General features: G+C 43.4%; 1 protein-coding gene across 8 annotated transcripts in view; it reads left to right on the forward strand.

Annotated features, from left to right (window-relative positions):
• Positions 1-121: 121 nt before the first annotated feature.
• Positions 122-12,322, forward strand: part of JSRP1 (junctional sarcoplasmic reticulum protein 1) — a 110,297-nt gene continuing 98,096 nt past the window's right edge. For 4 of the 8 annotated variants that reach the window (XM_056574103.1, XM_056574093.1, XM_056574083.1 and 1 more), the window contains exon 1: positions 122-261. The gene's annotated coding sequence lies outside the window, so the exon portion shown is untranslated. Of the gene's footprint in view, positions 262-339; positions 359-12,322 lie in introns of those variants that run through there. The other 4 variants (XM_056574147.1, XM_056574130.1, XM_056574157.1 and 1 more) reach the window with 3 other exon arrangements.

Raw genomic sequence — 12,322 nt, forward strand, 5'->3', positions numbered from 1 at the left:
CGCTCCCAGCCTCTTCAGCTGATTGGTAGCTGTAACTACACTAGGAAGAGCTGCGGGAGGAAACGTCACATGACTCCTCTGCGCGCGCCCAATTTGGCCTGGCAACAGCGCGCACACAGGATGAAAAGGAGGTGACGACACCGCGCGCAGGCACGAGAGCAAAACTAGGATTGAGCGAGCTCTCGCCGACTTCCGGAAGTCGGAAAAAGCTCGCGAGACCTAAATGGGCACATACACCTGCTGGCAGGTTCGGGTGAAAAAGTAAGTGTGTGAGGTCTTGGGTACAAGAGAGCACCTCTCCACTGGCGCAGGGAGCCCTCCTACATGAATGTTGTGTCTGTAGAAGACAAGAACTGACGTAAATATTGCTATGGTAGCTTAGTCACGTGGTAGGATTACGTTTGCGGAAGAGAAAAGTGTGCTTGCAGTGAAGGTCGTGTCTAAAATGGAGCGCGGCCTGGGGCTATGATGACGTCAGCGTCACCTGCTGTAGGGCGTACACGTGACCGTTCTGCGCTTTCAGTCACAGTCTAGGTCAGGGTGTTCTGTGTGGAGAGATGTGTATGGTTCCTGTCATATAGAGTTATATACATATTTACACTTTGACCTTCCTGAAGTTACAACCTGTGTAAAGTTGGCACCCTTATGTTCTCAAAAGATGAATAAAATAAATACACAATTCGTTTGTGCTGACTTGTGCCACAAAAATGAGCGTTTGTGCTGGTCAAGGCCTGTTTTAGGCTTAACGTGGCCCTTGGCTAAATCAAAAGTGGGGCCCCAAAACTCGTAATAGTGCACTAACCAGATTTGCACATTTTTCATCACTTACACTACCATAAAAAAAAATATCTGAAAAGTCCCATCAAAACAAAAATGGTACCGATAAAAACTACAAATCACAGCGCAAAAAATGAGCCCTCATACATCGCCATATACAGAAAAATTAAATGGGCACTCATATTAAAACTAATTTTTGCTATTGCACTCCTTATGGTAAATGAAAAATATTTCTAATATACTTTGTTTAAAAAAAAAATGAATTTTTCTATGTTTTATTTGTGCTTAAAAAAGCGCAAGAGCACATTTTCCCCCAACTCATACATATACTTTGGACCAAAGTCCAAACACAGGAAGTGCTGGGGGGGTCCAACCAACAGCATATGGCAGTTTCGTGTGAGAGGAGCTATGATTGGATGAGCCTGGACAACCCCCCCCCCCCCTTCAGCACTCCAGGTGGCACTTCCTGTGTTTGGACTTTGGTCCAAAGCCTGTGTATGAGTTGGGGGAAAATGTGAGCTTTGAGCTCTTTTTTTAAGCACAAATAAAATGTAGAAAAATTCTTTTTTTTTTTAAACAAAGTATATTAGAAATATTTTTCATTTACCATAAGGAGTGCAATAGCAAAAATTAGTTTTAATGAGAGTGACCCTTTAAAGTTTTAGGGATCAGTATAGTACAATTTTATATTTTTGTATAGTTCCCCCCCCCCCCCACATTAGGTTGGCAGTACAGTTTCCCCCCCACATTAGGCTGTCAGTATAGTTCCCCCACGTTAGGCTGTCAGTATAGTTCCCCCACGTTAGGCTGTCAGTATAGTTCCCCCACGTTAGGCTGTCAGTATAGTTCCCCCACATTAATAACTCAACTGAAATCTACCAATGAGGCCACAGATAAACACATTAAGCTAAAATATATAATTTTTATTATTAAAGATAAGAAAAACAATGCCTCACAATACAGTGCTCAGAAAGGTATCAAATCAGATATAGCACTAAATAATGAACACAAAACCAAGGGAGGGGGTTTAGGGTACAGGTGAATAACCTGACCTGACCAACCCTACCTAGTCTAACCCCTTGCCCTCACTACAATAAGTGTGGACAGCAGGGATGTGGAATTTTTATCGCCCGACGCCCGGGACTAGCAGTTTTGGGCGCCGGGCAGGTGAATTTGTCCGGCCCTTAGCCCGGCTTCGGGCAAGCAGGGCCGGACCTGACAAGTGCGGCGGCGATCTGCAGTTTGTATGGAGCGGGATCCCGACTCCTGCCCGCTCCATACTCTGCAGCCTGTGTCCTCCGAAACAGAGCAGGGGAGATGAGAAGCTGTGTATGTCTTCTCTCCCCTGCTCTGCAGACGTGCGGGGGGAGGTGAGGGGGCGTGGCTTATTTCTCCCCGTGCAGACCTGCATCCTCTGCCTTCGCTCCCCACACGTCTGCACGGGGAGACTGTATGCAGCGCTCAAAGGGGAGTATGGAGCAGGCTCAGGATTCCTGCCCGCTCCATACTCTGCAGCCCCCGGCTGTTCACAGTAGCCGGGGGCCGCCGCTAATAGCTGCGGCTGGCTATTAATCCTTTAGATCGCCGCTGTCAAAGCTGACAGCGGCGTCTAAAGGGAGATGTGAATGCTCCCTGGTGGGCTAGTGGGGTGGATCGCCCCCCCCGCAGCGTGATCGCAGGGGGGCGATCCACTATGGAGGTAGCCAGAGGACTTACCTCTGCTTCGTCCTGTCCCGCTCTGTCATTGATAGAGCCTGGCTGGACCAGGCTCTATCAATGGATCACAGAGCACACAGATTAATAGAGTTCAATAGAACTCTATTAATCTGCCTGAGGAATCTAATGATTCCTCCTATAAATGTAATAAAGTGTAAAAAAATAAATAAATAAAATAAAAAAGTTTTAATAAAAGTTTGAAAGACACATATTAACCCAGTGGTCTTCAAACTGTGCCCCTCCAGATGTTGCAAAACTACAATTCCCAGCATGGCAGGACAGCCGTTGGCTGTCCGGGCATGCTGGGAGTTGTAGTTTTGCAACATCTGGAGGGCCACAGTTTGAAGACCGCTGCATTAACCCCTTCCATGTTAAAAGTTCAAATCACCCCTTTTTCCTATATAAAAACATGCAAACATAATAAAAATAAACATATTTGGTATCGCTTCGTGCGTAATTGTACAACCTATGAAAATATAACATTATGTATCTCGTATGGTAAATGTAAAAAAATACCAAACCACAGATTTGCAATTTTTATAATATCCCAGAAAAAAAAGTTAAAAAGCGATTAAAAAGTCAGATCAACACCAAAATGGTGCCGATACAAAAAACTGATTATGGCGCAAAACATGATCCCTCATACAGCCTGGTATGTGAAAAAAAATAAAGCTACAGGGGTTAAAAAATGACAATTAAAATTTTTTGAAAAAGTCCAGAATTAGTAAAACATGACGTAAACGATACAAATCTGGTATCGCTGTAATCAAGCGCCTAAAGTATAAAACTAACATGTTGCCTCAACCACAAGGTAAATGGCGCAGAAAAGAAAACCACCAAATCTGCAAAATTATCTTTTACTATTTCAATTTCACTTCCCTTAATATATATATATTTTTGGTTCGGAGAATATGTTATTGAAAAATTATAAGGTATCATTATAGTAGGTAGTTATGGCTATTATAGGGCGAGGAGGAAAAAACGAGAGCGTAAAAGCAAAAATTGGCCCGGACAAGTGGATCGTCATGAGGGACAAGTAGATTTTGCTCCATTTTAGTCCCGTGGACAAGTAGTTTTTTATAAAATTTCCACACCCCTGGGACAGGGAATAGGGATAGTAGAAGTCACATATACATTAAGAATAAACAATGCAATGACTTAATATGTATATACTCTTACTCCTAATGTGGTCATTAGGAGTAAGAGTATATACATATTAAGTCATTGCATTGTTTATTCTTAATGTATATGTGACTTCTACTATCCCTATTCCCTGTCCACACTTATTGTAGTGAGGGCAAGAGGTTAGACTAGGTAGGGTTGGTCAGGTCAGGTTATTCACCTGTACCCTAAACCCCCTCCCTTGGTTTTGTGTTCATTATTTAGTGCTATATCTGATTTGATATCTTTCTGAGCACTGTATTGTGAGGCATTGTTTTTCTTATCATCTTTAATAATAAAAATTATATATTTTAGCTTAATGTGTTTATCTGTGGCCTCATTGGTAGATTTCAGTTGAGTTATTATTTTGTAAAATTGTCTCCAAGGGCATGTATATCATTGGCTGAAGGACCATATATCTCCTTTTTCTGGGTTTTGTGTTTTTAGTTCCCCCACATTAGGCTGACTGTATAGTTCCCCCCCCCCCAAATTAGGTTGGCAGTATAGTCCCCCCCCACATTATGTTGGCAGTATAGTTTCCCCCACATTAGGCTGGCAGTATAGTTCCCCCACATTAGGATGGCAGTATAGTCCCCCCCCCCCCCACATTAGGTTGGCAGTATAGTTCCCCCGCATTAGGTTGGCAGTATAGTTCCCCCACATTAAGTTGTCAGTTTAGTTCCCCCACATTAGCTGTGCAGTATAGTTCCCCCACGTTAGGTGCAGTATAGTTCCCCCACGTTAGGTGCAGTATAGTTCCCCCACGTTAGGTGCAGTATTCTTCCCCCACGTTAGGTGCAGTATTCTTCCCCCACGTTAGGTGCAATATTCCTCCACGTTAGGTGCAGTATAGTTCCCCCACGTTAGGTGCAGTATAGTTCCCCCACATTAAGTGCAGTATAGTTCCCCCACATTAGGTGCAGTATAGTTCCCCCACATTAGGTGCAGTATAGCTCCCTACATTAGGGCAGTACAGTTCCCCCACAGACATACAGCCTTCAGCCATATACAGAGTATGTCTGGAGGCTGTATGTTTGTGTACTGCCCCACTTCAGTGTTCCAACCACCCCTCCTCTGGAGGAGCGGTGGTCGGAGCACTGTAGATGACGTGCAGGTAACTTACCATGTGTGGTCGCGCGCGCGCTCCTCCGTACCTATGGGCGCACGTGCGGGACATCAATGACTTCCCTGCGTGCGCTACCTCCTGACGGCCCCTGCCTTTTTAACCCCTTAAGGAACCGGGGTTTTTCCGTTTTTGCACTTTAGTTTTTTTCTCCTTACCTTTAAAACTCATAACTCTTAAAATTTTGCACCTAAAAATACATACGATGGCTTATTTTTTGCGCCACCAATTCTACGTTTTAATGACATCAGTAATTTTACTCAAAAATCTACGGCGAAACAGAAAAAAAATAATTGTGTGACAAAATTTAAGAAAAAACGCCATTTTGTAACTTTCGGGGGCTTCCGTTTACGCAGTACATTTTTCGGTAAAAATTACACCTTTTCTTTATTCTGTAGGTCCATACGATTAAAATCATACGATATGATTTTGTCGTACTTCTGGAAAAAATCATAACTACATGCAGGAAAATGTATGTGTTTAAAATTGTCATATTCTTACCCGTATAACTTTTTTATTTTTCCGCGTATGGGCCGGTATGGAGGTTCATTTTTTGCGCCTTGATCTGAAGTTTTTAGCGGTACCATTTTTGTATTGAACGGTTGATCGCTTTTTATTAATTTTTTTCATTATATAAAAAGTGACCAAAAATACGCTATTTTGGACTATGGAATTTTGTTGCGTGTACGACATTAACCTTGCAGTTAAATTAATGATATATTTTATAGTTCGGACATTTCCACACGCGGCGATACCACATATGTTTCTGTGGAAAAGGGGGGTGGTTCAAACTTTTAGCGAAGGTGTTAAACAATCTTTTTTCACTTTTTTTTTTTTTGCAATGTTCTAGCTTCCATAGGGGTCTATAACACTGCACACACTGATCTTTTACATTGATCATAGGAAACCATTGATCGATGATTCTGCCGCTTGATTGCTCATGCCTGGGTGATCCCGAACAGCCCACTGAGCTAACCTGCATTAGTTTAGTTTCACTTTAGACGCGGCGATCAACTTTTGATGCCGCGTCTAAAGGGTTAATAGCTATTAGCCATGGGTCCCGGCAATTGCTAGGTGCCGGGCCCGACTCGATATGACCCGTTATAGAACGGGAGCGGACTCATGATGTACCGTTATATCATGGGTCCTTAAGAGGTTAAAGTTAACGCGGGGTCGCAGAAAGTTAACCGGGACATCCTTATTAGGGATCGACCGATATCGTTTTTTTAGGGCCGATACGATACCGATAATCGGTGAAGGTTAGGGCCGATAGCCGATAACTTATACCGATATTCCGGTATAAGTTATCGGCTATTTATCCCCCCTCGACACCACTGCAGGTCATTGATTTAAAGTGGGCGCTTTAAATCAATGCACTGCAGTGGCTTTTGCGGGGCCATAGGCCGCCGCCGCCACCACCCGCTTCTCTCCCACTACCTGTCAGGGTGGTCCAGGCCATCCATCCTTCCTTCCTTCCTGTAGTGTCCGGCGGCATTCCGGGTGGAGGGTGAAGTGGTCCGGGCTGTCCTTCTTCTCCGGGGGTCCTCTTCTCCACTCCGGGCAGGCTCCGGCCTAGTAGCGCAGCATAGACGCCGCTGCGCAGTGACGCCCGTGCGCAGCGACACACCTGACGTCACGGCGTAGCGGCATCTATGCAGCGTACTAGGCCGGAGCCTGCCCGGAGTGGAGAAGAGGACCCCCGGAGAAGGACAGCCCGTACCGGTGCACTCTCCACCCGGAATTTCGCCGGACACTACAGGAAGGAAGGATGGATGGCCCGAACCACCCCCATTACGGGTAAGTTTATTTATTTAATTTTTTTTATTGACTCGGAGGGTTGGGAAGGGGCCCAACCGGTATAGCGGTATGGGCAAAAATCCATACCGGGTACCGCCCAGCACTACGGTGGGGGGTGCGACGCGGTGGGTCGGGGGTCGGTCGTGGTGCGGTGGGGGCGGTGCAGGGGGCGGGGCATTATCGGCAAGGTAATTGCTGATACCGATAATGCCCAAAATCGTGATTATCGGCCGATAATATCGGTCGATCCCTAATCCTTATGTCCCGAAAAGATCTTTTGGTATGGTAAATGTATAGTAAATCCCCCCCAAAAAATTTTTGTGTAAGGAAATTTAAATGGGTACTCTCATAAAAATGTTTAATTTTTTTTAATTAAATACATTATGTAAAAAGAAAAATGTTTGTAATATATTTTATTTAAAAAGAATCATGTTTTACATGTGTTTCTTACATTTGTAAACCTGGCCACTAGGTGTCCCCCTATATGGCTCAGGATTACTTCCCCCCCCCCCGATGTTGATTACGTTCGGACCAACGTTGGCCGGGCAGCGTGGCATAGCGTGGTCCGAAATGCGCATTCACATGAATGAGAGGGAGAGGGGGGGGCGGTTGTATTAAAATTTTTCCTATACAGGCAGAGAGCGAGCACAGCGTTCGTATGCGCGCGGCACGCAAAATTTAAATATCCCTCTCCTCATCCATTGCAGCGCGCGAGCTGCAGAAGAGAGAGAGGAGATGGGCGGAAGCGAGCCCCGGCCAGGCTTCAGATGACGTTGCGCCTGCCGGGGCCACCCACTTCCTGCCCTCACCGGAGAGCTCAACTCTGAGCTCTTGCAGCTGTGCACAATAAGTGCATTTTATGGTGATTTGGGTAAAAATGAAGACAGGGATAGATGTAGTTAGTGTCAGGGACGGATGCAGCTGGGGAATAGGGAAATTTTATTTAGTGATAGCTACTCTTGAAACGAAAATCATCATTTTGCAAATTTGTGGGGGGGTTGTTTTTACCCTGTACACTTTGCGGTAAAAAAAACATGTTTTCTTTATTCTCTGGGTCAATACGATTAAAATGATACCCATGGTTACATACATTTCTATTATTGCACTGCTTTTAAAAAATCTCTAACTTTTTTTTACAAAATCAGTATGTTTAAAATTGCCCTATTTTGACTACCTCTAACTTTCTTATTTTTCTGTATTCAGGGATGTGTGAAGGCTAACTTTTTGCACCATGATCTGTAGTTTGTTTTGGTACTACATTTGCGTATATATGACTTTTTGATTGCTTTTTATTAAAATAAATAAATAAATAAATAAATTGCAGTTTGATGTGACAAAAAAACAGAAATTTTTTACTTTATTTTTCTTACGTTTACGCCTTTCGCCGTACGAGATCATTAACATGTATAGTTTGGACATTTACGCACGCAACAATACCAAATAGGTTTATTATTTATTGTTTTTTTACACTTTTTTTTGTATTAACCCCTTGGGGACGAAGCCCATTATGACCCTAAGGACGGGAGCATTTTTTGCAAATCTGACCACTGTCACTTTAAGCATTAATAACTCTGGGATGCTTTTACTTATAAATTTGATTCCGAGATTGTTTTTTCATGACATTTTCTACTTTATGTTAGTGGAAAATTTTCGTCGATATTTGCATCATTTCTTGGTGAAAAATTCTAAAAATTTGATAAAAAATGTGAAATTTTTTTATTTTTCTGACTTTGAATCTCTCTGCTTGTAAGGAAAATAGACATTCCAAATAATTTATACATTGATTCACATATACAATATGTCTACTTTATGTTTGCATCATAAAGTTGACATGTTTTCACTTCTGAAAGACATCAGAGGGCTTCAAAGTTCAGCAGCAATTTTCACATTTTTCACGACATTTTCAAAATCGGTATTTTTCAGGGACCAGTTCAGGTTTGAAGTGGATTTGAAGGGTCTTCATATTAGAAATATCCCACAAATGACCCAATTATAAAAACTGCACCCCTCAAAGTATCCAAAATGACATTCAGTAAGTGTGTTAAGCCTTTAGGTGTTTCACAGGAATAACAGCAAAATAAAGGAGAAAATTCAAAATCTTAATTTTTTACACTCGCATGTTCTTGTAGACCCAGTTTTTGAATTTTTTCAAGGGGTAAAAGGAGAAAAATCCTCTCAAAATTTGTAACCCAATTTCTCTTGAGTAAGGAAATACCTCATATGTGTATGTCAAGTGTTCGGCGGGCGCAGTAGAGGGCTCAGAAGGGAAGGAGCGACAATGGGATTTTGGAGAGTGAGTTTTTCTGAAATGGTTTTTGGGGGGCATGTCACATTTAGGAAGCACCTATGGTGCCAGGACAGAAAAAACAAACCTACATGGCATACTATTATGGAAACTACACCCCTCAAGGAATGTAACAAGGAGTACGGTGAGCCTTAACACCCCACAGGTGTTTGACAACTTTTTGTTAAAGTTGGATGTGTAAATGGGAAAAAAAAATAAAATGTTTCACTAAAATGCTGGTTTCCCCCAAATTTTACTTTTTTTACAAGGGATAATGGGAGAAAATGCCCTCCAAAATTTGTAACCCCATTTCTTCTGAGTATGGAAATACCCCATGTGTGGATGTCAAGTGCACTGCGAGCGCACTACAATGCTCAGAAGAAAAGGAGCACCATTGAGCTTTTAGAGAGAGAATTTGTTTGGAATGGAAGTCGGGGGCCATGTGCATTTACAAAGCCCCCCCGTGGTGCCAGAACAGTGGACCCCCCCCCACATGTGACCCCATTTTGGAAACTACACGCCTCAGAGAATGTAATAAGTGGTGCAGTGAGTATTTGCACCCTACTGTAACGAAAAATTACGTTTTTCATTTTCACGGACGACTGTTCCAAAAATCTGTCAGACACCTGTGGGGCGTAAATGCTCACTGTACCCCTTATGACATTCTGTCAGGGGTTTAGTTTCTAAAATGGGGTCACATGTGGGGGAGGTTCCTTGTTCTGGCAAACTTTCTCTCCAAAAGCCAAGTGGCGCTCCTTCTCTTCTGAGCATTGTAGTTCGCCCGTAGATCACTTTACATCCACATATGGGGTATTTATATACTCAGAAGAAATGGGGTTATACATTTTGGGGGCTTTGTTTCCTATTTTCCCTTGTGAAAAGGAAAAATTTAGGGTAACACCAGCATTTTAGTGATTTTTTATTTTTTATTTTCCCATTCAACTTTAATGAAAATTCGTCAAACACCCGTGGGGTGTTAAAGGTCACTATACCCCTTGTTACATTTCGTGAGGGGTGTAGGGTATTTATCTTTTTGCATTTGTCAGAACCATTGTAAAATCAGCCACCCCTGTGCAAATCACCAATTTAGGCCTCAAATGTACATAGTGCGCTCTCACTACTGAGCCTTGTTATGCGCCTGCAGAGCATTTTACGCCCACATATGGGGTATTTCCGTACTCAGGAGAAATTGCGTTACAAATTTTGAGGGTCTTTCTTTCTTTTTACCTCTTGTGAAAATACAAAGTAAAGGGCAACACCAGCATGTTAGTGTAAAAAAAATTTTTTTTACACTAACAGGCTGGTGTAGACCCCCAACTTTTCCTTTTCATAAGGGGTAAAAGGAGAAATAGCCCCCCAAAATTTGTAGTGCAATTTCCCCGAGTACGGAAATACCCCATATGTGGCACTAAACTGTTTCCTTGAAATACGCCAGGGCGCTGAAGTGAGAGAGCGCCATGCGCATTTGAGGACTAAATTAGGTATTGCACAGTGGTGGACATAGGGGTATTCTACACCAGTGATTACCAAACAGGGTGCCTCCAGCTGTTGCTAAACTCCCAGCATGCCTGGACAGTCAGTGGCTGTCCGGAAATGGTGGGAGTTGTTGTTTTGCAACAGCTGGAGGCTCCATTTTGGAAACACTGCTGTACAATATGTTTTTCATTTTTATTGGGGGGGGGGGGACAGTGTAAGGTGTGTATATGTAGTGTTTTACCCTTTATTATGTGTTAGTGTAGTGTTTTTAGGGTACATTCGCACTGGCGGAGGTTTACAGTGAGCTTACCGCTACCGCTCCTACAGCTCATACTTGAAGCAGGAAACTTACTGTAAACCTGCCCGTGCATGCTGGGAATTGTACTTTTGCAACAGCTGGAGGCACACTGGTTGGAAAACCATCAGTTAGGTTCTTTTACCTAACTCAGTATTTTCCAACCAGTGTCCCTCCAGCTATTGCAAAACTACAACTCCCAGCATGTATTGATCGCCGAAGTGCATGCTGGGAGATGTAGTTATGCTACAACTCCCAGCATGTTGAGACAGCTATTTGCCGTTTGGGCATGCTGGGATTTGCAGTTTTGCAACATCTGGAGGGCTACAGTTTAGAGACCACTGCACAGTGATCTCCAAACTGTGGACCTCCAGATGTTGCAAAACTACAAATCCCAGCATGCCCAGACAGCAAACTGCTATAGTTGTAGTTTTGCAAGATCTAGAAGGCCACAGTTCACTGCACAGTGATATCCAAACTCTAGCCCTCCAGCTGTTGCAAAACTACAAATCCCAACATGACAGCTTGTCTGGGCATGCTGGGAGTTGTAGTTTTGCAACATCTGGAGGGCAACAGTGTAGAGACCACTGTATAGTGGTCTCTAACTGTAGCCCTCTAGATGTTGCTAGGCAACTTACAGGCTTCCATCGGATCCAGGGAGCCAGTCGCACGACATGCCACCCGCCGATCACCAACACCGATCGTCGCCCGCAGCCTCGCCCGTAGGGTAAGTGGACTTCGGCGCCCGGTCCCTGACTGTTTCCCCGTCCTGCCCCGCCTATTGTGGGTGTGCAGAACGGGGAAAACCAAAGTTAACCCCCCCCCCCACCCTTGATCTGCTATTGGACGTCACTTCTAGACGACCAATAGCAGGGATAGGAGGGGTGGCACCCCTGCCACCTCACTCCTATCCCTTCAGGGGGATCGTCTGTGTCTTAGACAACTGCAATCCCCCCTATTTTCCGGGTCACCATAGACCCGTATGACCCGGAATAGCCACAAATCGCCGACATAGGGGGAGGTCTAATGACCCCCCTGGGCATTTGCACGGGGTGCCTGCTGATCGATATCAGTATGCATACGCCCTTCGTCCCCAAAGGGGTTATCCTGGAAAAAACGTTTTTTTTAATATATCAACTGGCTCCAGAAAGTTAAACAGATTTGTAAATTACTTCTATTAAAATATCTTAATCCTTTCAGTACTTATGAGCTTCTGAAGTTAAGGTTGTTCTTTTCTAAGTGCTCTCTGATGACACGTGTCTCGGGGAACCGCCCAGTTTAGAAGCAAATCCCCATAGCAAACCTCTTCTAAACTGGGCGTTTCCCGAGACTCGTGTTATCAGAGAGCACTTAGACAGAAAAGAACAACTCAACTTCAGCAGCTCATAAGTACTGAAAGGATTAAGATTTTTTAATAGAAGTCATTTACAAATCTGTTTAACTTTCTTTAGGGAGCTGATATATATAAAACAAGTTTTTTCCTGGATAACCCCTTTACAATGGGGAAAAGGGGTGATTTAAAACTTTATTGAGGAGGGGCTTTTAAAAAAATGTTTGCACTTTAAAAAAAACTTTTTTTTAACATTTATTTTACACTTTTTTAGTCCCCATAGGGGACTATTTATAGCAATCATTAGATTGCTAATACTGTTCAGTGCTATGCATAGGGCATAGCACTGATCAGTATTATCGG

This window comes from Hyla sarda, chromosome 1 (genome assembly GCF_029499605.1).
Source record: "Hyla sarda isolate aHylSar1 chromosome 1, aHylSar1.hap1, whole genome shotgun sequence".
Classification (NCBI taxonomy): domain Eukaryota; kingdom Metazoa; phylum Chordata; class Amphibia; order Anura; family Hylidae; genus Hyla; species Hyla sarda.